At 43.8% G+C, this 20,438-nt stretch overlaps 1 protein-coding gene across 1 annotated transcript in view; it reads right to left on the reverse strand.

The window, feature by feature from the left end:
- The window catches only part of hivep2a (HIVEP zinc finger 2a), an 88,183-nt gene extending 67,988 nt beyond the window's left edge, over positions 1–20,195 (reverse strand). The window contains exons 1-2 of the mRNA XM_041065180.1: positions 19,799–20,195; positions 12,307–12,364 (exon numbers count right to left, since the gene is read on the reverse strand). The gene's annotated coding sequence lies outside the window, so the exon portion shown is untranslated. The remainder of the gene's footprint in view (positions 1–12,306; positions 12,365–19,798) is intronic.
- Positions 20,196–20,438: the final 243 nt, after the last annotated feature.

Genomic DNA, 20,438 nt, shown 5'->3' on the forward strand with positions numbered 1-20,438 from the left:
AACGTAAAAATTAAATGTCTGCGCTCCTTCCTACAGCACGGGCTCCATTATGGCACCGCACCATGACTGACTTCTGATGAAGTGCATCGATGAGGTTAATCCGGGTAAAAGCCATTAACCTTCACTGATTCCTCTTATTAAATTCACATCGATCACAGAGCAGGAAATGGAGAGAAAAGAGAAAAAGACGAGAACACACTCTCTCTCTCTCTCCTAGTTCTGACTGCCCATTCACCTTTAGCTTTCCCTGTGACGCAACAGCTCAGGGAGGGAGAGGAGAGGCCAAAGAGTAAAAATCTGGCTTTCCTCACACACACACACACACACACACACACACACACACACACACACACACACACACACACACACACACACACACACACACACACACACACACACACACACACACACACACGCACGCACGCACACGCACATGCACACACACACAGCTTTCTGCATTGCCACTGCACCATTCAGCATCAAATATGCATCAAATTATATAAGAGAAACTCTTACGTAACAGACTCTATCCCCTTCTCTACCCTAGTGTGTGTGTGTGTGTGTGTGTGTGTGTGTGTTATGCTGAGGTCTATGGCTAATGAAGCCATCTTTGCAGGGGCAAAACACAGAAACAGAGGGAGGAGGAGAGGAGAGCTAAATATAACTCCTCTGGCCCTGAGCAGCATCTGAGAAACAAGAGGAGAGGAGAGGAGAAGAGAGGAGAGGAAAGGAGAAGAGAGGAGAGGAGAGGAAAGGAGAAGAGAGGAGAGGAGAAGAGAGGAGAGGAGAATAGATGAGAGGAGAGGAGACAGATGGAAAGAAAACAGGGGATGACTGTAAAAGATAAGAAGATGGAGAGACAGAGCAAATTTTCCTTGATGTCAGCTAACGTGTTAGAATGATTTATTTATAAAAAGGGTTAGGGTAGAGAGAAGCAGAATCAGGTGACTATTTTTGTTTTAAATATTTTTTATTTCCAGGGAAAGTTCACATTCACACACAAATACACATCCAGCCTGAAGCGTCTGTTTCCAGCTCCGACACAGGGAACAAAACTCATCTGTTGATGTGTTAGTGGACTTTCTCTCAACCTAATAACTTTAACGAGTTCCTACATTTCCCAGAATGCCTTTCAGCTATTCCCGTGGGTGTACGGAGAGTGGTGGTGATAGTCAAGAGAGAAAAGGCCAGAGCCTTTTGGATTCTGGTCATGTGATCTAATCAAAAGCTCTACAACAGCTTCCCTGTGTTGAGACTATTTTAAGTTCAGTGTAAGTTGGTGGTTTAAGGAATATTTTTCTTTTAACTGTGTGATACTCGGACTTCTCTGTGATCAGATTTGCAACTAAGACACAAAACAAATCAGCCATGTTATTCAAAGTGTGTGAGCTGAAGAGCTTTTGTTGTTGGTGGTGTTAAAAAGGATTTTAAGAGTGTAGAAGCGTCCGTGCACGAAGCAAACCTCACAGGTGGGAAAGCGTTTTCTGTTCTTGTCAGATTCTCTCAGCTAAGTTCAGCTCAGACCATCAGGCCCAAGCGGCCTTCACTTCAATATACACACTCGCTGCCTAAAAAAGCAGCACCCCACGGACAGAAACATAACACATATAGCATAGCAATCTGCCACCACATAGCAGCCTCTCTGCCCGGCGCTGGAATCCACAGCTCTGACATTTCTGCCCGCCGCAAACCGAACGGGAAACCTTTAATGGCCTGAGGTTGGACTGAGAGAGAGATGGAGATAAATTACAGTGTTTGGTTTGGTGAAGAGAGCGAAAACCAAACGGGAGTGTGAGTGGGTTCATGCACAGCACGTCTGACTCTGTACGCGTATATACATGTGTCTGCATGTGTGAATGTGCGTCTATGAGTATGAAGTGCCAGTACATATTACTATATATACACACATATATATATACATATACTAGAAATACATAAACAAGGGTATGCACAGTATGGGAATCTCAGTTTCAGTGCCAAAATAAACACACAAAGCTGTCGAGAGCTGCTGATTTCTGACATGTAAACACACAAAAGCTGTGAAACTATAAAATCCCTGAAAGAGAAAAACAATAACACACTAAGAGACATGGACCCCAGCTGTGGCGAAAAAGACCAGATGCAGATTTTACTGCTTACACTGAAACTCCAGTCATCACAAAGAAAATGGTCGTCGCTGTTGTTATTATACAGGTCAGTATGTCAACACTACTATGTATATCATTTGCGGCCGACACAAATCAGGATGCAGCGGGACAAGAACGACGATGAAAACCGGGTTTTAAGTACAAATCATGAGAAATGCAACTGTCGCACTTCTGATACGTCAGTTTTGATCCTTTGCTTTGTCAGCCCGGGACTTTGATCCTGCTGCGCAAACACAAATCTTGAACATTAGCTCTTGGGAAATTAAAGTTCCTGGAACGTTTTTTGGAAAAGCACCTTAAGAGCTTTTTTCTTTTTTTCACGTGGGTGATACAAAGACCAGACCTGGGTTAATCATTCAAATCATTTATTATTTATCAAGGAAATTATTATTATCTCTGCTGTTTGTCACCCAGGTTCTGTTAAAACACCTGTATTTTACATAAAACTTCACAAAAGCTTTTGAATAAAATCCTACCACCAATTTCCCACTTAGAATATGACCGTGGAATTTAAAAACACATGGTATAGTGGACTCTGGCTCAGTGTCATGGTTTTTCTGGGACACCTGAAGGAACTGAGCCTTCGTTGATGAAATTTGTTTCACCTTTGCATTTCCTGCTATGACATGTCAAAATGTTTTTTAGGTTCCCGCTAAACTTCCTGTATCATGTGTCAATATGGAAAGATGATCATCTAAGTGCTAATTGCAGATAATTTCGATTTTCACCTGTCACTTGCTGTTTTGGTATTTTACAAATGTGTGTGTAATTCTTTCCACGGAAACTGGAGCATTTTTAAATGAAATGCTTTCAGGTAACTCATAACGTGCTTTGCTTTGATGCCAACAATCATGATTTTGGAAGGGACATCTCCATATTTACATTTTTTTTTTTTTTTTTGAAAAATGAGACTTATCTGAATATATTTGCATAGATATTTCTGGCCCTCAGCTGAACCTCTCTGCGTTCAGTATCCAGTGGGAATTAGATAGATGGAGTACAGAGCAAAATCTGCTGATGACATTAAGACAGTCTAACGAGAGATCACACACACAGACGTCTGACAGCTGCCTCTGATCCTCCTGTGTAGTTTCAGTTAACAGAGAGGTCTAATATCACTGAGTTGTTAGCCAAATCCTGTCACTGACACCGTCATAGTGTGTGTGTGTTTGCATGTCTGAGTGTGTCACAGCATGGAAACACACATCAGGTACAGGTACTTTCAAAACAAACACTGAATATATGTCTTCTAATTTCGCCTCGTGCTTCATCAGTTAAAAGACTGAAACTGAAGAGAGGGACAGAGAGAAACTGACAGCTGAAAGAAAAAGGAGGATCTGTTTTGAATTTCTGGATTTTATTTTGGTGCATCGGGATGAAAGAGGAAATGTGGAGAGGAGGGGAGAGATAACATAGGAGAGGAGAGATGATGAAGAAGAAGGGATAAGGGAGGAAAAAGGAGGAGGAGAAAGAAGTTAAGGATGGAGAAAAGTGAGGAGGGCAGAGGAAAAGATGGGAGAGGAGCACGAGGAAAGAGAAGATGATGGAAGGAGAGAGAAAAGGTAGGGGAAGGGTGAGGAGAAAGTAGCAAAGGAAGACAAAAAGGAAGGAGGGAAGACAAAAGGAAAGCTTGAAAGAGAGAAATGAGAGAAGTAAATAGGGGAGGCAGAAGGCAGAAAGAGGAAAAGACAAGAGAAGGGGTAAGGAGGAGGAAAGGAGATGAGGGAAGAGCAGAAAAGGAGTAGAACCGGAGACAAGCATCAAGAGTAGAAAAGGGCAAGAAAAAAGAGGTGCTGAGAAAAGAGGAGGGGGAGAAAATGAAGGAGGGGACACTGAAGAAAATCCTAGAAAAGCAAAGAGGGGAGGTGAAAATAAGGAGCGGAGGAAAGAGGAAAGGGAGAGGAGACAGATGAGAGAAATGGACAAGATGGACAGGTGGAGGAAAGGAGAGAGGACTGGGGAAGGAGAAAGAAAAACTAAAGAGGAAGAGGAGAAGAGAGTAGATTAGAAAGAAAGGAAAGCAGATAAGCAGGAAGTAAAGAGGAGAAGAAACGAGAGGCAAAAACCAAAGAGAGGAGAAGAGGAGGAGAAGAAGGGAGAGGAAAGAAGAGAGGAGCACATCAGAGAGGAGACGAACAGGGAGGAGACGAGTCGAGACAGGATGAGAACAGAGAGGAGAGGGGGATGAAAGGGAGGGGAGGGTTGAATCCAGAGACAGATAGACAGAGCTTTGAAGAGGAGGAGGAGGGAGGAGAGAGGGGGATCAGACTGAGTGCGGGATGAAACAGGAGGTGAAGGGACGGAGATATAAGAGGGAGGCATGGATGGAGGGATGGCTGTGAAAAATGAAGGAGAGCAACACTCGAGGATGAAAAGAGCAAGAGTCGGAGAGTAAGAGGGGAAAAACCTGACGGAGTGAGAGATGCTTCCAGTGAATGTGAAGAGCAGAATCACACTATTAGATTTCTGGAATAAAAAAGTGACATTTTGAAATTATTTTATCAATAAAAATACAGAGCAAGATAATTTCACACGTTCACTTATCACATCTGTCCAAAAAAAAAAAAGAGAAAACTGCATGTTTTTCAAATATTAGATGGAAAAATATCAGTTTGAAAGGAATCTCCATTTGGACGTGGAACTGTTTGTAAAAGAGGATGAATTTCAAAGGCGGACAGACAAATGCTCGATCCAGGGGTTTGCGGGAAAGCGGAGAGCTCTGTAACGCATTGGTGATAATTGACTGTGACAGCTCTGCGTAAAAAAAATATTCCGATATAAAACCTTAAACACAAGGAGACGATGTTAGCCAACTGTCAAAGAGCTGTAAAAGAAGGAGCAGGGCGGGCAAACAGCAGAGGCATCACTGGCCTTTTAGCGGCCTTTGAAAATGTCTGTGGAAACCTCTGTATAATCCACTTCTCCACTGTCTGTAGAGCTGCAGTGATTAGTAGAGTCATTGATTTGTTGATTGACAAAATATAACTACTATAATCAAATCATCTTCTAGTCATTTTTCAGGCAAAATGCCAAACATCGGCTGATTCAAATACGAAGCTTCGTTAGTGAGTAAACATGAATATCTCGTTGTTCCCGTTGGTTTGACAAAAAAAGATATTTTATGACTTTATGACTTTATGATGATTTTATCAACTTGAGTGATAGGAAACTGTAACGGGGAGTTTTCTGACATTTTACAGACACAAAGATTAATTAATCCGCACGTGAAGTGATAATAAAAATAAAAGAACATCAGAGCTGTGTACTACAGAGATGAGTAAATTTACATGCACACTAGCTTCCTAGTTTTCAGTCTTATTCTGGTTTCTGATCATCTAGTGGATATGACAATGTGTATCTGTACAGTGAGAAACCGCTGTGTTTTCATAATCAGAACATTATCCAGGTTTCTCTCTCTGTCTGTGCAGACATGTTAATAAAACCTCGACATTCAGTCACTTTCTGTCATCTCTGTACTGAGCCTCCGAAGTGATGGACCACGTTTAATACCGGGCTCTGCTGTTTTCTTCTCCAGCTGATTTACAGTTATAAAAAAACAAGAGTGACAATAAAAAATTTGTCCTTTCACTTAAAATTTCATGTTGTTTCTAAACCCTATGTACTTCATGTAGAAGATGTAACTGCAGGGCAGAGGGTAATCAAAGGCCACAACATCCTGGTTTCTGTCGGAGGACTCCAGCCATCATAGTTAGGTTTCTGGAGAGGTTATTTGGATTCTCTTAGACACATTTTTTTTGCCAGGACTCTAGGTCGCCATCAGAATCTATTGTAAAAAAAAATCCAAAGACTGCAGCAGCAGTCCTCTGATTTTTAGAGTATTTCTTAAATTTCTTCCAGTGCAAACTTTGTGGTTCATCTTGAAAAAAAATGCCAAAGAGAAACAGTTTTGATTTTAGCTCGGCCATGATGGATTTCAGAGTTTATCCGGTGAGAGCTTCAAAGGGTTTTACTGTATAAGAAAAAGGGCGGTAGGGTTTTGTCAACCTACAGAGAAGCATTTAATCCCGTGACTGGTGTAAAAGTATGAAGAAAAATTTTTGACTAAAAGCCATGAATGCTTCTTCCTCAGCTTTACTGGTCCGTGCGTTCAAACTGGCAGCTCCCCAGTGAAGCCACAGCCCTCTGGTGTTGGGTAATGGTTTGCTAAGAGGTACCTCACTGAAAGCTGTAAAATCCTTATCCAGGTATTATATATATAGCATACATTTCTCCACACTTAAACACTTATGACTGCAGAGCAGACAGACTTAAAAAAAAATTCAGAGGGAGTGTGTTTTCAGGTCACGTCAGATTTACTTCCCCTCTTTAAAACGCTAATTCTTAGTCTGCAAGGCCGCTCTCAGCGCTAACCGTCGTTAGCATGTGCTAATCCCCGTCGCATGACGGACGGGAGGCGCGAGGTGCTAGCCAGCTGTGCTAGCTTTTAAGCCTTAATACCCTGAGAGTGAGTGAGCTAGCGTGGAGCTAATCAGTCTTAATGCCATGCATATGGAGTTAGCTCCGGAGATGGCTAGCTCTGCTAGTAGCAGTGGCTAATCCTAGCGGCTACCGGAACAAGCCCAATCCCCTGTTTTCCCAAATACGTCAATTTTAGAAACTGCAGCATGAGATTAAGATTAAAGGAAGAGAATAAAAATAGATGAGAGGAGAGGACATGAGAGAAGAGAATATGTTTAAAAAAAAACATGTTATTTGGGAGGGATGCTTTTTGATTTTCTGACGACATCTGGCTCTCGTTCCTAAATGCATTCACTAGAATTCTTTAAAAATGAATGTTTCATAATAAAAAAGACATAAAGATCAGGCAACGGGAGGAAAGATGGTAGAGAGGAATAAGAGCAAGGGAGGAGATGAAAAATGAGTAGAGGTCGGAGAGAAGGTAAGACAATTAGAGCGTTTCGCTAATTTTGATGGGTTAAAAAATGGCTGAGAGACACACCAGCGGCTCTTGAGTGTGTTGATTTGCTGCGTGAGAACAGGAAATGAAGTCATGCTGGTGTGGGCACAGAAATATCTTAGTGACTCTAATCTTTAAGTGCATGTGTGCGTCTGTACAAGTGCTTCAAACTGAAGCACCTGCTGCTCTCTTTCTCTCTCTCAGTCTAGAAAATCATAGCCTTCAGTCGGACCCCTCCTCCTCCTCCTCCTTTTCCACTTCCTCCCGCTCCTCCTCCTTCCGTCCGTCACATGTTACAAGCCTGAGAGCCAGGGCACTGACATGGGCCACAATCTCTCCCTCCCTCTCTCTATCTCTCCATCTTTCTCTCTGTGTCGGGCAGGAAGCCACCGAGTGGCACAGCAGAGGCGAGCCACCTGTTCCTCCCTGGCAGAGGAGATCATGGAGGAATGGAGGGAGTGATGAAAAGATGAAGGCAGGGGGGAAATGACAGGAGGGGAGAGCGAGGTGAAGAGGCAAGGGCGCGATGATGGAGTGAGGGAGTGGAGGAGCAGAGGAAGGGGGAAAGGGAGAAACAGCAAAAGTGGAAATCGGAGGAACGGGAAAGGAAGGAGGGATAGAAGAGTAGAATGGAAAGAAAAGAGACGGAGGATTTAGAGGTAAAGGATGAAAATGAGGGAGGGAGAAACTGTGAAGGAAGGCAAGGATAGAGACGGAAAGAGAAGAGAGGGAGAAAAAGTAAATGAAGGAAGGAAGAGATGGATGATGACAAAAAGATGGGATGGAAGGATGAGACAGGAAAGAAAAGCCTGGAAAAGGTATGAAAGAACAGAGGAGGGACAAGGAAATAGGACAAGGGCGGAATGAAAGGAGATGGAGCAAGGGAAACCATGAATGAGAGGGAGGAAAGGATGGAAGGATAAAGATAAACAGGGATGAACAGAAAGGAGAGAGGCCAGGATGAGAAAGAAAAGACTGAAGCAGGTAAGGGGGGAGAAGGGAGAAGGAAAGGTGACAGAGTGAGGGGTGCTGAAAGGGACGGAAGCCGAGTGAAGGCGGAGGAGGTGACAACACCTAATTACAATCCCTCCTCCCACCTCTTGACCTTGTCCTCCCTCCATTCATCACTCCATCTCTCCTCCCACAAACATCCTGTGTTCGTCTGAATGATTGTTCAGCTGATGGGTCTCCACGTCATCCTGCAGTCACCAGTGATGCTCTGGCTTCACAAAAAAAAAACACCCTGAAGGTCAGATTTATGAATGAAGACAGAAATCCACTTCCTATTCAGTCTGAATGAACGGCAAATCCGAAATTCACGGAAACATTTGAAACCCCACGTTCAAACATCACATTCGGTGATTAAAATTTTTAAACGCTGAACACGTTGGTTTGAAAAACGTTTCACTGCACGTGCTGTGAAGTCGCGTCCTGTTGTCACTGTTGGCTTCGGCCGTGAAAAGTCAGTTTGCTCATGTGGATCAATTCACAGTGAAAGGTGAGAAACACTGAGCCCGAGCAACACGGCTGCTGTTCAGCTGAAATTTCAATTTGTGCAATACTGCTAACTAATGGCACTCCCATCAGCCTCAGCATGCTAACACGCCACCAGCTACCACGGCCATGGTAAACGGTGAGCATGTCTGCGTGCTGACATTAGCATTTAGCTCAAAGTGCAGCCTGACAGACCCGCTAGCACGGCTGAAGACTCTCAGTCGTGTTATTACTGTTTGTTACTGTGGTTTATTACTGTTATTACTGCTGTGACTGTGCGTGGAAACCGTGGCTGAGTAGAGAAGCACTAAGCACTGGAAACAACGCTGGTAAGACAACCATGTACACAGAACACAGAGGTACACACAGATAAACACAACATACAGTGTCACTGGGATGTACAAGCACACACACACAGACACACACAACCATTTACACACGCTTATCACTGACATAGATTAAACATTCATAGACCAATGCAAATACATGGCACAAACCGAACCACTTATACAGAGTATAGTCTCACTCATATACACCCTCTCACACACTCTTCCTCACATACACACACAGGCACACACACAGGCACACACACACGTACACATACATATAGAGCATCTAGAGGAAGTGTGCAGGCTGCAGAAGCAACAAAGCCGTCATTTGCATGAGGAACGATGCGGAAGCGAAACCAAAGCTCCTTATTGTACTGCACGGTACTCACACACACACACACACACACACATTCATCAGTCTTGTGAGGACACTCACCCTCTCATAAGGCATTTCCTAGCCTATGACCCTGATTCCCTAAGTTGTGAGGACAGGTCACAATGTCCTCACAATGATGGCTTTGAACTAAAATTTGTCCACACAACTATAGAAGGTCATTTACACACACACACACACACACACACAGACACACACACAAACATACACACACAGACACACACTGCTTTCCCTGTGATTTGAATTAACAAACAAAGAGGCCACTGGACTTCTGGGTACCTGGAGGAAATGGGAACCAAACTAACTGCTGTTGTCTCGGCAACAGCCATATCCCATAATGCTATTCAAATTCTGCCGCTCTGTTATCTTTGTCTCACGCACACACATGAGCATGCACACACATTTAGAGGGAGAAGGTGTGAGGGGGGAGGGGGGGGAGATGCTCACTCAGAGGCCATTCATTTAGACACAGCTGTTCGTCAATACACACGATCATCACTGTGTGTCTTTGTGTGTGTCTGTGTGTGTGTGTGAGCATGCGTGTCTGCATGTACATATACAACTCCCTCTCCACGTGATGCTGTCAAGGGCACAGCTTGCATCCATCGTACCAAACCGTGGTCGTCATGGCAACAGAACATACAATTCTTCTTCCACTTCACCTCCAGCCTTTTTTTTTTAACACTCTTTTTTTTAAAGAACATACTATTGTGTGGGAGTGGATGTGAATGCGTGTGTGTATGTGTGTGTGTGTGTTTCAGTCACTTCCTGGTCAGTGAACAGAGACCGATGTGAAGCTCTCATTGGCTCAGTGTCCACTACTGTTTTTTTTTCATTTTCAGTTTACTGATCAACGTACCAACTCTGTGGTTACCATGGTGCCCGTGTCCATTTGGTCCCCCATCCCTCTCTCTCTTTTTCACTCTTTTTTTTTCAGTTATTTTTCATGTTTTTTTTAAGTCAGTCTTTGGATCTTGTTGCTGTTCAGCTGTTTGGACATTTCTGTCTCTCTCTTTTTGTCTTTTTTTGGTTGTTTTTTTTTATTTATCTTACAAAACTGTCCTTCTGTCTGTTTCTGTTGTTGCATGTTGTAGTTTTTCATGCTTTTTGCATATTTCAGGAGATGACGAATTAAAGGAGAAACCTGAATAAACGAGTGGGGAAACCTGGCGCCTTCAGTCACTTTTTCTGGGCTTAAATTCTAACTGCACATAAAAACGTGGATGTGCATGAGTCCATACTGTCTGACTGTCTCTGTCTGTCTGTCTGTACAGCTTGATGCAGTTTGGAGCAGCCGCTGACATTTGTCACATCCTATGTCCTCATAACCCACCGAACACACACAGTATGTGCATTTTACAGCATGTGCACAGTCTGCAGGCACTGATGCACATCCTGTGCATGTTTTCTGCTGTGTCTATGTGTGTGCATGACTGCGTGTGTGTGTGTGTGTACGTGTGTGTCTGTGTGCATGACTGTGTGTGTTTCACAGAGATGACACTGGATGAAGTTTAAAAGGCCCACACGTTTGTGCTTTGAGGTGCAGATAGTAATCTCTGCTTTACATGATCTATTTCTGTGTACTGTCTGACTCAACCACACACACACACACACACACACACACACACACACACACACACACACACACACACACACACACACACACACACACACACACACACACACACACACACACACACACACACACACACACACACACACACACACAGAGTTGTGGGTGAAAACATATATAGAAGAGGGAATGATGTGAGAGTGAGGGAAAGATAGAGAAAGGCAGAGGGTGTTGGGATGGCATAGTTCACCTCATCCTTGATATGAAGCTGTCTGCCACACAGGAAGAGGAAGTGACACCACTGACACACACACACACACACACAGACTCACACAATACGCTGTTTCTTCTACTGTTACATAGAAAATGCAGCTTATCCTGTTCTTGGTGTCACTGTTGGCCCTTCTTGGATATAAAACATGAACTAAACTGCTGAACTTCATTAAAACTGAACATCATTAAATCCACGACCAGGGACCATCAAGTGTTTTCAGACATTTTCTTTGTGTTTTGCACTTTGCTGATAAACATTTTCAGTTTCAAGAAGAAATAAAGTTATTCTGACACGAACACTGCGGCGTCTCTAAACAAACAGCAGACGGGTTATTGCAGGTAGTAACCTCCAGTGTGCACAGGGAGAAGGGTTCGAGCACGTGAAGGGGAACAGGTCTACAGAAACTTCACATGCTGGCAGCCAGCAGGACCATTAAAGTGAGCTTTTTCATTTACACTCCCAGCTGAGGTGACACCTCCGGTAACGAAGCTGGCCGGTTGCCCCGGCAACCAGCCAGGAAAAAAACAGCAAGAGTAATTCTGGTTAAATGACTACAGCTCAACTCGCTCCTTGTCTTACCGTCTGTTTCTCTGTGTGAGCCTCTCCCACTCTCGCCCATGACAAAAGCATCAGCCATTTTAAATCATAATGATGGTGATTATCACAAAGAAGGTCTTTTCCTTCCATTTTCTCCATGTTTTTTGGGCGCTCTCATTTTCTGTGGGAAGATTTCACCTTAAGTAACTAGTTAAACTCACCTACTTTCTTTTCAGTGGTTTAATTTAATCTTAGGGTGAAATTTTTCTCTACACCGAAACCACATTCTACCAACAAATCATTTACAAAAACAAAGTTTTACTCCATTTTAAGTTTTTTTTAAAACTTATATTTATGTTTCTTATCTGTTCTAAAACATTTTGTCAGTTTTCCAACTTTAGCTTTCACCTTGACTGACCAGCTAACTCATTACTACAACATCCACGCTCAAGTTAGACTTCACACTGACAACTTTGCTGCATAAAGTCAGTTCATCTCCGCTGATCAAAACTTAATGTGACCCAGTTGATGGATCTTCTTTTCCTGTCAAATGTTAACTCTGTCTACCTATATTACACTTATTGTGTATGACTGCAAGCTATAACCACCACACACACACACCCAGTCTTGCAGATCCTACCTGGTGTAACTGTTTACCCCCTGGTCCAGTTTAGCAAGTCCACAACAGGTCACAGCCCCTGGGGACAAAGAGACAGAGAACAGGATAAAGACGTGTAGCATGTTAAAGTAAATCCACCTGTTGTAAACACACTCTGTGTACTACATGACCATGTGCATACAACATGGCTGCGACTCGTGCTGAGTCCCGGCACATCTCTACATGCAACACACTGCTGGTATGGTTTTTAGGTATTTCATGGTCTCATCATGTTTTTCAAATTCCCATAGTGCGCAAAAAAAACCCCAACTATATATATATATATATATATATATATATATATAGTTTTAAAGGTCAAAAGGCTCGAGACTCTCTGAACATATAATATCAATGTCGTATTTAAATCTGTCAGGAAAATAAGAAAAGAGCAGCGTTGTTTTTGTAAAATCTCCCCAACAACAGCAGTGACACACTGATCCTGTGGTTTGTAATCATAAATTTCTAAAAACACATCTTCATTCCCCAAAGTCTCTGTTGTTTTCTTAGCGGATTCTGAGCGTTTGACATTGACATTTCAAACCCTTCGATGAATCCAACAATAAACAACTAAAAGCAGAAGACACACTGTTTCAGAGTCTCAGATCACTCGTGTCATCCGTTTGTCATCTTGATTTTCAGTTTTCTTTTGTCACTTTTTTTCTTTTGGGTGTTTTTTTTAAAGCCCATTGGGGTTTCTGTTCTGTCTCACCCGCTGAGATTGGATTTCTTTTCAACCCCTGATATTTTCTGATGTGTTTTTATCTTTTGTATGGATATGCAAATAACTCAACCTAAACCCACAGCACTAACTGTCTCTGTGTTTTCACTGTACCACCGCTGGCTCTCACAGACCGGGCAGAAAAAGCTGGGAACAGCGCACGAACCAGGGTCCGGTGGTTCATCATAGCGATGTACGCTGAAGGTTTTCTGTTAGGGTTCTGTTAGTTACCACTGTCCATTGATTTTTAATGAAAAATACCTCTGTTTTTTCTTTTTAAACACACCAGTTAAAGCAATAAACAAAGACAGCTATGGAAATATTTCTACCAAATAGAAAATAAAGAAAAAATAGAGCATAAATGACTCAATTTAAAAAAAAGAATCTATCATATTTTTATCATCCAATTTCCAGCACTTTCCCATTGACTCATTTTGATAAATAAAGTGCCACAGATACGTTTTCAGATGTCAGTTACAGTAAATAAATAAATCCCCCTCAGATACTCTACGTAACACTACACTAACACATCATCAGTCTGTGTGGATGATGATGATATTTAATAACGAGGTTTTGTAATTCGCCATTTTGGGTTTACCTCCTTTACGCAAATCTGCCTCATGTACGTCACCTGGATTTCCTACAGGTCCCAGAATGCCTTTGGACATCCCCAGCAGAAAATGCCAGCAGGGTTTTACATACACGCAGAAGACATGGGTGAAGCATGAAAGTGAGAGTTTCACACTTTACTCAAAGCTGAACAGTCAAGTTTGTCAGTGCGACGTATCTTTGTTCTGGTTTCATTTCTGCGGGGGCAGTGGTGTGTATTCGTCGCCGTTTGACTGTTGAGCGTGGTGAAAACAGCGGCTGTAGATTGTAGAGTGACTGATATCAAATGCCGATAGTTACCGGTGATTGGCAGAAGATAACCGAAACGTTTTCTCTGATCATACTGAACCTGAGCTGCTGAAAACACGATGCCATGTCATGTCATCTACATTTGATCAGTCAGTTATTGTTTAAATTAACTAGTGCTTAAGTACTGCAGTATTTAGTTAAATAAACCTGTTTAGTTTTCTAACCAGGAGTCAAATGAGAGAACTGATATCAGCTTCATCCCTGTGCTTGTTGTTCCAGCAGGTGTTTAGCAGCAAAGCTAAGCACAAATATGGAAACTACTGACCAAGCTCTGTCAAAGGTGTCCTCTCACAATCTACAAACCATATTTACAAGATATATCTCATCTATTTCACGCTTTCAGAAATAGAAATCACAGACGCCGGAGCTTCTGAACACTTAACTTACTCGGTAAGCAGCTAAAAATAGCTTAAATGGCCCAGTTTCTTCTCTTCATGAACAGTTGTACATTTTATTTACTCAAAAATCCCAAGCGAGTCTTTCATGTATTGGTGGCTAACTTGCCAGCTAACACGTAACAACATGTAAATGAGTTGGGAGGTATATTCTTTCTCCTCTGACAGAGGCCGCTTCCCTCTGCTCCCAGCGTTTGTGCTTTAAAAACACCACAGTCACTACAACAGCTTATTAGGCTGCAGGTTGGGATATTTGGGCAGAAAACAAACATGTTTTACTGATGTGTTCAGGTTTAACATGTTTCCAAACACCGACATCAACAACATATCCTCATCAGGTTTACAGGAAACGGAATCTGGTGCATGCAGCGACAGGGCTGAACAGCTGAGGTTTTAAATATTGCAGGAAAGAACGGTAGAAGCAGAAGCTGTCGGAGTTAGATGAAGAGCTAAGGGCCACAGGCTTTTCCTGCTCTTACACCTTTAATACATCACTGAGGAAAACAACAGCTTTCACAGCGTTATTCAAATGGCCTGAAAGCATTCAGCGTAGCTTTAGTGGTCGTGTCTGCTCACGGTGTGGAGAAACGCTGCATGCTGAGCATTCCTCTGCGTACAGAATGTGTATCTGTAGGATTCAGAATCCACTCGCAGCATGCTGGCAGTGCACAGTAAAGGGAAAACCGGATAATAGCTGTTGCAGTTGGGATTTTCTGATTACAAAACACTGATTTAGCTTCACTGTCTGATGCATAAATGCATGAAGTGAGACTAATTACAAGCCGTTGAGAAAGTAGGCCAGTTTGGGTAAAGGTCTCTCTCTCTCTCTCTCTCTCTCTCTCTCTCTCTCTCTCCCTCTATCTCTCCATCATCTCTGTGTTCATTTAAATAGCCAAACACACACACACAGGCACACACAGACACACACACACAGACAGCCCACCTGACAGCTCGGTGCCTCCCTTTGAGTAAAGAGAGGTTGGGTTACATTATCAGCCTCTCTCCCTGTTGCACACACAAACAAACACACACATAAACACACACACACACACACACACTCTTTCGAGCAAGCAAAATCGAAGGAGAGCGATCATATTTCCCTTCTCGTTAAAAAGCTGCCATGCGATTGGCTCGTGTGGAGCAACAGACCTGTCAGTCAGAACCAAGGTGATCACCGATTGGCGCTGGGATGAAAAATGTCCTCAGCTGGCTTTTGTAGGAGCTGAGAGAGGGAGAGTTTCCTTTTGTACAGCTGAGGACAAGACACACACACACACACACACACACACACACACACACACACACACCCTGAGCAAACTGCTTCAGATGAAAAGTGTGTCAGCAGCTGACAGAACAGACACACTCCTCTGTTGGTGCAGCTTGGAAACCTCTCAGCCTTTCTCCTCTCCTCTTCCTGCTCTCTGCTACTCCTCTTCTTCTTTACCTCATTTCCTCTCTTCTCCTCTTGTTTCCTTTCTTTTCCTCCCCTCCTGTTTCCTCTCTTCCCCTTTCTCGGTTTTTTGTTCTTTAACTTCTTTCCTCCTCATCTCCTCTCATCGTCTCCTGCTGTAGGTTCCTCACACTTGCTCTCTAACTTTGCTCTTCCTCCCCTCTTTTCTCCTGCTCCTCCTTTCCTGCAGGTGAACATCGTGTATGTTCAAACAGGTATAAAACCAAACCACAGGGGAGCAATTTACCAGGAGAAGCCAGTCATCCAACTGATTAGGTGTGTGTGTGTCTTAATAATTTAGCCGTCGCTGTCAGGACCTTGGTCAACGGAGCGCTCTCAGGTTCCTCTCCAGCTCTCAGGTGATCACACACACACACACACACACACACACACACACACACACACACACACACACACACACACACACACACACACACACACACACACACACACACACACACACACACACACACACAGCTCGACGCACTGAGACAAACTGTGGATCAGCTCAGGGTGAAGCTTCAGTTGTTCTGATTTCATTGCTCTCTGGAAGAAGCCGCTCACTTCATACTGGAGAATCATTAAGCAGCGTGTTATTGTGTTGCAGGTGCATCGTGTTGCAATGCAGGTGTTATTTGTTAACGATGAGGTGTCTCATATGTTACAATAAAAAAAACTGGGTGAGGCAACGAAGGCCGCAACACAAAGTGGAGCAACGTTTCCTCTTTTGAATCTTAAATTAAATAACTGAACGTACAAGGTTTTATTTTTATTAAATCATAGTACGGTGCATATATTTTACTAAAGATAACAACAGGCTAGTGAACCAAAATGTGTTTTTAAATGAACTGTTTTATTTAACAGACCGTCAGAAAAGGCCTAAACGTTCCAATTAACATGAAACGAGCTGGCAAAATCAAGAACGCAACGAGGAAACGTCGACTGGTTTTTGTAGAAAATGTGTGATCACGTATGAGAACGAGACGCAGGATGTTAGTGTTCACTGTCTCTTTTTAAAAAAAACAAAAACAGTCCACTGGAGCAGATTATTGAAAGCTGATGTCATGTATGTGCAGACTGAACACACTCTACACACACTCTACACAACACAGATTCAAAGCTGTAAAGAAAGCTCAGCAGTGTGTGTGTGTGTTACTTCATCACACCATGCCATACATCTGTAGTCATTTCAAATTCTCCAGCCATGATGTGTGTGAGTTAATTGACAGCAAATGCAAACTTATCACATCTGCAACAAACTAACGTGCACACACAGAGAGACGGACAGGATGAGAGGCTAACAGCTACAATCAGGAATACACACAAAACACACACACACACAAATGAAATCTAATTAATCCAACATGAGAAATGAATCCTTACAACAATAAAATCCAAACAGGCTGCTGTGCTTTTTCCAGGACAGCAGCAACGTACACCTGAGCCAGTGATACTGAAGTAAAATGGACTTAGTCTAATACGTTAGCAGTAGCTAAGCTAGCAGGCTAGCCGTACCGTAGGTAAATACTGGCCCTAAAAGGCCGGTGTGACACATGCAGCAGCCGGACCACTTCCACACTGAGACACTCTAAAAACTGTCTCGTATATTTGAGCCTTTTACCTTGTTCTTTCTCTTTTTCTCTGCTCATTTTCCCTTTCCACTATTTTCAACCACGAATGTTTGTTTTCATTTCTCACAGGTTGACACACGTCGCGGCGTCAGATCTGTAGAAGCAGAGGTTCCTGTCCATGAGGACAAAACTCTTCAAGGCATAGAATTTGAATCAGGGATCAAATAACTGGGGTGATCGTTTCAGCCCTGCTGGCTGATGCTTGTAGAGTTGTGGTATGTCAGATGTCGGTAAGTGTACTTCACACAGACATGCATACACATATAGAGTTCCCACGAGGCCAGAGTAATAAATTAATTGACTGTTTAGTGCAGAAAATCAACTCACACCTCATGCACATTCTCTGTATGCCTATCCACCCTGGTAACAGTGTGTGTGTGTGTGTGGACGCTCGCTCCTACGCAGTACACCACAATGACCATCTGAGGTGGCAGTGAGACAGATGGTACGTAGGTCGGCCTTTCCCCATGCACATTCTCACACACACACACACACACGTACCACAGACACGTGCACGCGCGCAGTCACCCGCATGTGTTCTGACAGCAGCATACATACTGCAATGATCCCTTCAGCTCCAGGATTACAACCTTATCACCACCACAAACAGAGTCAGGAAAACTTTCTGTTATTGCTTTTCTTTAGCAGCTTCAGTAAACAGGAACACAGAATTCGTCTGCGGTGCTTTTCTCTTTAATTCACAGCTCTTTTGTTTCTTCCTTTTTCTGTAGCTGCTTCGCAGTGCACACAGCTATTCATTGTTTCTAAAAATACCATCTTTACAGTGTCAGTCCTTGTTTAAAATTAGCTGCGTTCTCTGCCAACAAAGAGCGAGAAGCACATAGATGTGACAGTAAAGCCTGTAACAATAAACTCTTTTTTTTTTTCTTATGCACATTTTAGTTTTATAAATAATTTCTTTCTTATCGCTTATTACAAATTAATGTATTTATCTATTTACTTACTGAAAGCATCGGTGCAGAAGCTGATCCTTGATCTTTATGGGCTTCATTGTAAATGTGCCCTTTATTTCAGTTTCCTGTGTCACATTAAACATCAAAGAATCGCACTGAGAACCAAACACTCATGCTGGCAGCAGCTGGGCAGCACAGAGTCCTTCAGCTGTTTCAGACCTGCACTTCAGATCCTCATGCTGTCAATCACCCAGCCTGCTGTCGTTGTCCTTGAGCAGGATCCCTACCTCCTGTTGAATATAGCACTGTCTGACCCTCACCTTTGACCTCTGACCTCTGTGTGGAAGGGTGGAGGTACCCTGAAGAGAGCCTCATTACAGAGATCACAAGTCTATGGCTCTCAGTAACACACGATGCTCAATGCTGTAAATCTGTTCCCTGAAACTGCAGCGAAGAACGACCGAAATATTTTCCAGCACATGAGTATCAGCGGGCTGGTTAAAGAGAGAGGCAGACACAGGGAGACAGAGCAGGGCCGGGCCGTGAGTCGGAGTCTCCCCGGCCGGGGCCCTTCTCTAGACGGCAACACGTCATGGAACATTCCCGGAACCAGCCAGCGCACCACCCACCATCTCTCTCTCTCTCTCTCATACACACACACACACACACACACACACACACACACACACACACACAAACACACACACAGACACACACATATACACAAAAAGAGGAAGCAAACGATGAGCATATGAGATAAAGTCACTCCCTTTTAAAAAGAGAACTCACCCTTAAAACAGTTTTCATTTTTGGTGACATACTATTTAAACTACAGCGGCACAAACTGTGGCAACAAGCCTCGATTTCAACATCTGAGGAATGCCACACTGGTCATACTGTAGCAGCAACAAGGAAATACCAAAGCGAGTGCGCTAAGGTCACAGCTTAAACTCACTTTGGAACAGTCCCGGCGGGTTATACGGACACTGCCGTAGGAATAACGAGGATCTGCAGGTGAACCCCTGTGAATCAAACCACCGAGATGCGGGCAGAGCTGCTTTGTTGCTGCACATAACCTACTGAAGATCGACCTTCCACACACCGACAATCACACCATCGCACCTATCCGGGCTTCCACTTTCACAGCTTCATATCAACCAGCACCCTCCCTCCAGTCTCTATCGCTCTCCCCCGGCCTTGCAGCCACCCTGGCCGTGCAGGCTACTGCAAATTCCTCAGGATATTACGCAACCCGGGTAATCTGCATGCAATGCAATGCGTGCCCGGGGTATTCCCCCTGCATAGCTTTGCCCTTATAAGCTAAACAAAAGATCAAGTGCCATGAAAACAGCCCATAATGTCCGTCATGGCGCAGAAAAGCCCGCTGTCACTGTGATATGTGTGAGAATATGTCCGGTAAGGTTTCGTTTTTCCCTCCCTGCTCTTACCTTCTGTCTGCGCTCCGGCTGCGCGTCTCCGTCTCTGTGCGAAAATGACAACAAGCAAACCCGGTGACAGGAGATCCGATTCCGGGTGGGCTTGACACCTCGCTGGTCGTCCGTTAGAAACAGCCAGCAGACGGTTGTTAGAAATCCACAAGAGTCGAGGGGCAGCGGTGGAAGCGTCGCGGCCAACGGAGGAAAAGTTACGCGTAAAAATGGAAGGAATCCTTTCCGACCGGATTTCTGCTGCCGGAGCTCCACTGCTGCAGTCAGACAGACAGTCAGTGTGTGCGTCTGACTGTGCTGTGAGTGTGTATGTGTGCGTGTGTGAGGGTGAAATCAGGAGACACATACACACGCACACACACACTCATACGCACACGGGGGGTTATTCCAAGCGCCACTTCCCAGAATAGCAGCATAGAGGAGAGGGAGAGAGAGTGAGAGAGACGAAGCGGCAGAGAGAGAGAGAGTGAGAGAGAGAGAGAGAGAGAGAGAGAGGGCGTGTGTATGTGTGTGTCTGCGTGCGTGTGTGTGTGTGTGTGTGCTTGTGTGACGTCGTCGGATCCCCCAGCGCGCAACCAGGGCAGAGGGAGGGGAGGGGAGGAGGAGCAGTGGCCGAGGAGGAGGCTCTGTCTGCAGGCAC

The sequence above is a fragment of the Toxotes jaculatrix genome, chromosome 19 (genome assembly GCF_017976425.1).
Source record: "Toxotes jaculatrix isolate fToxJac2 chromosome 19, fToxJac2.pri, whole genome shotgun sequence".
NCBI lineage: Eukaryota > Metazoa > Chordata > Actinopteri > Toxotidae > Toxotes > Toxotes jaculatrix.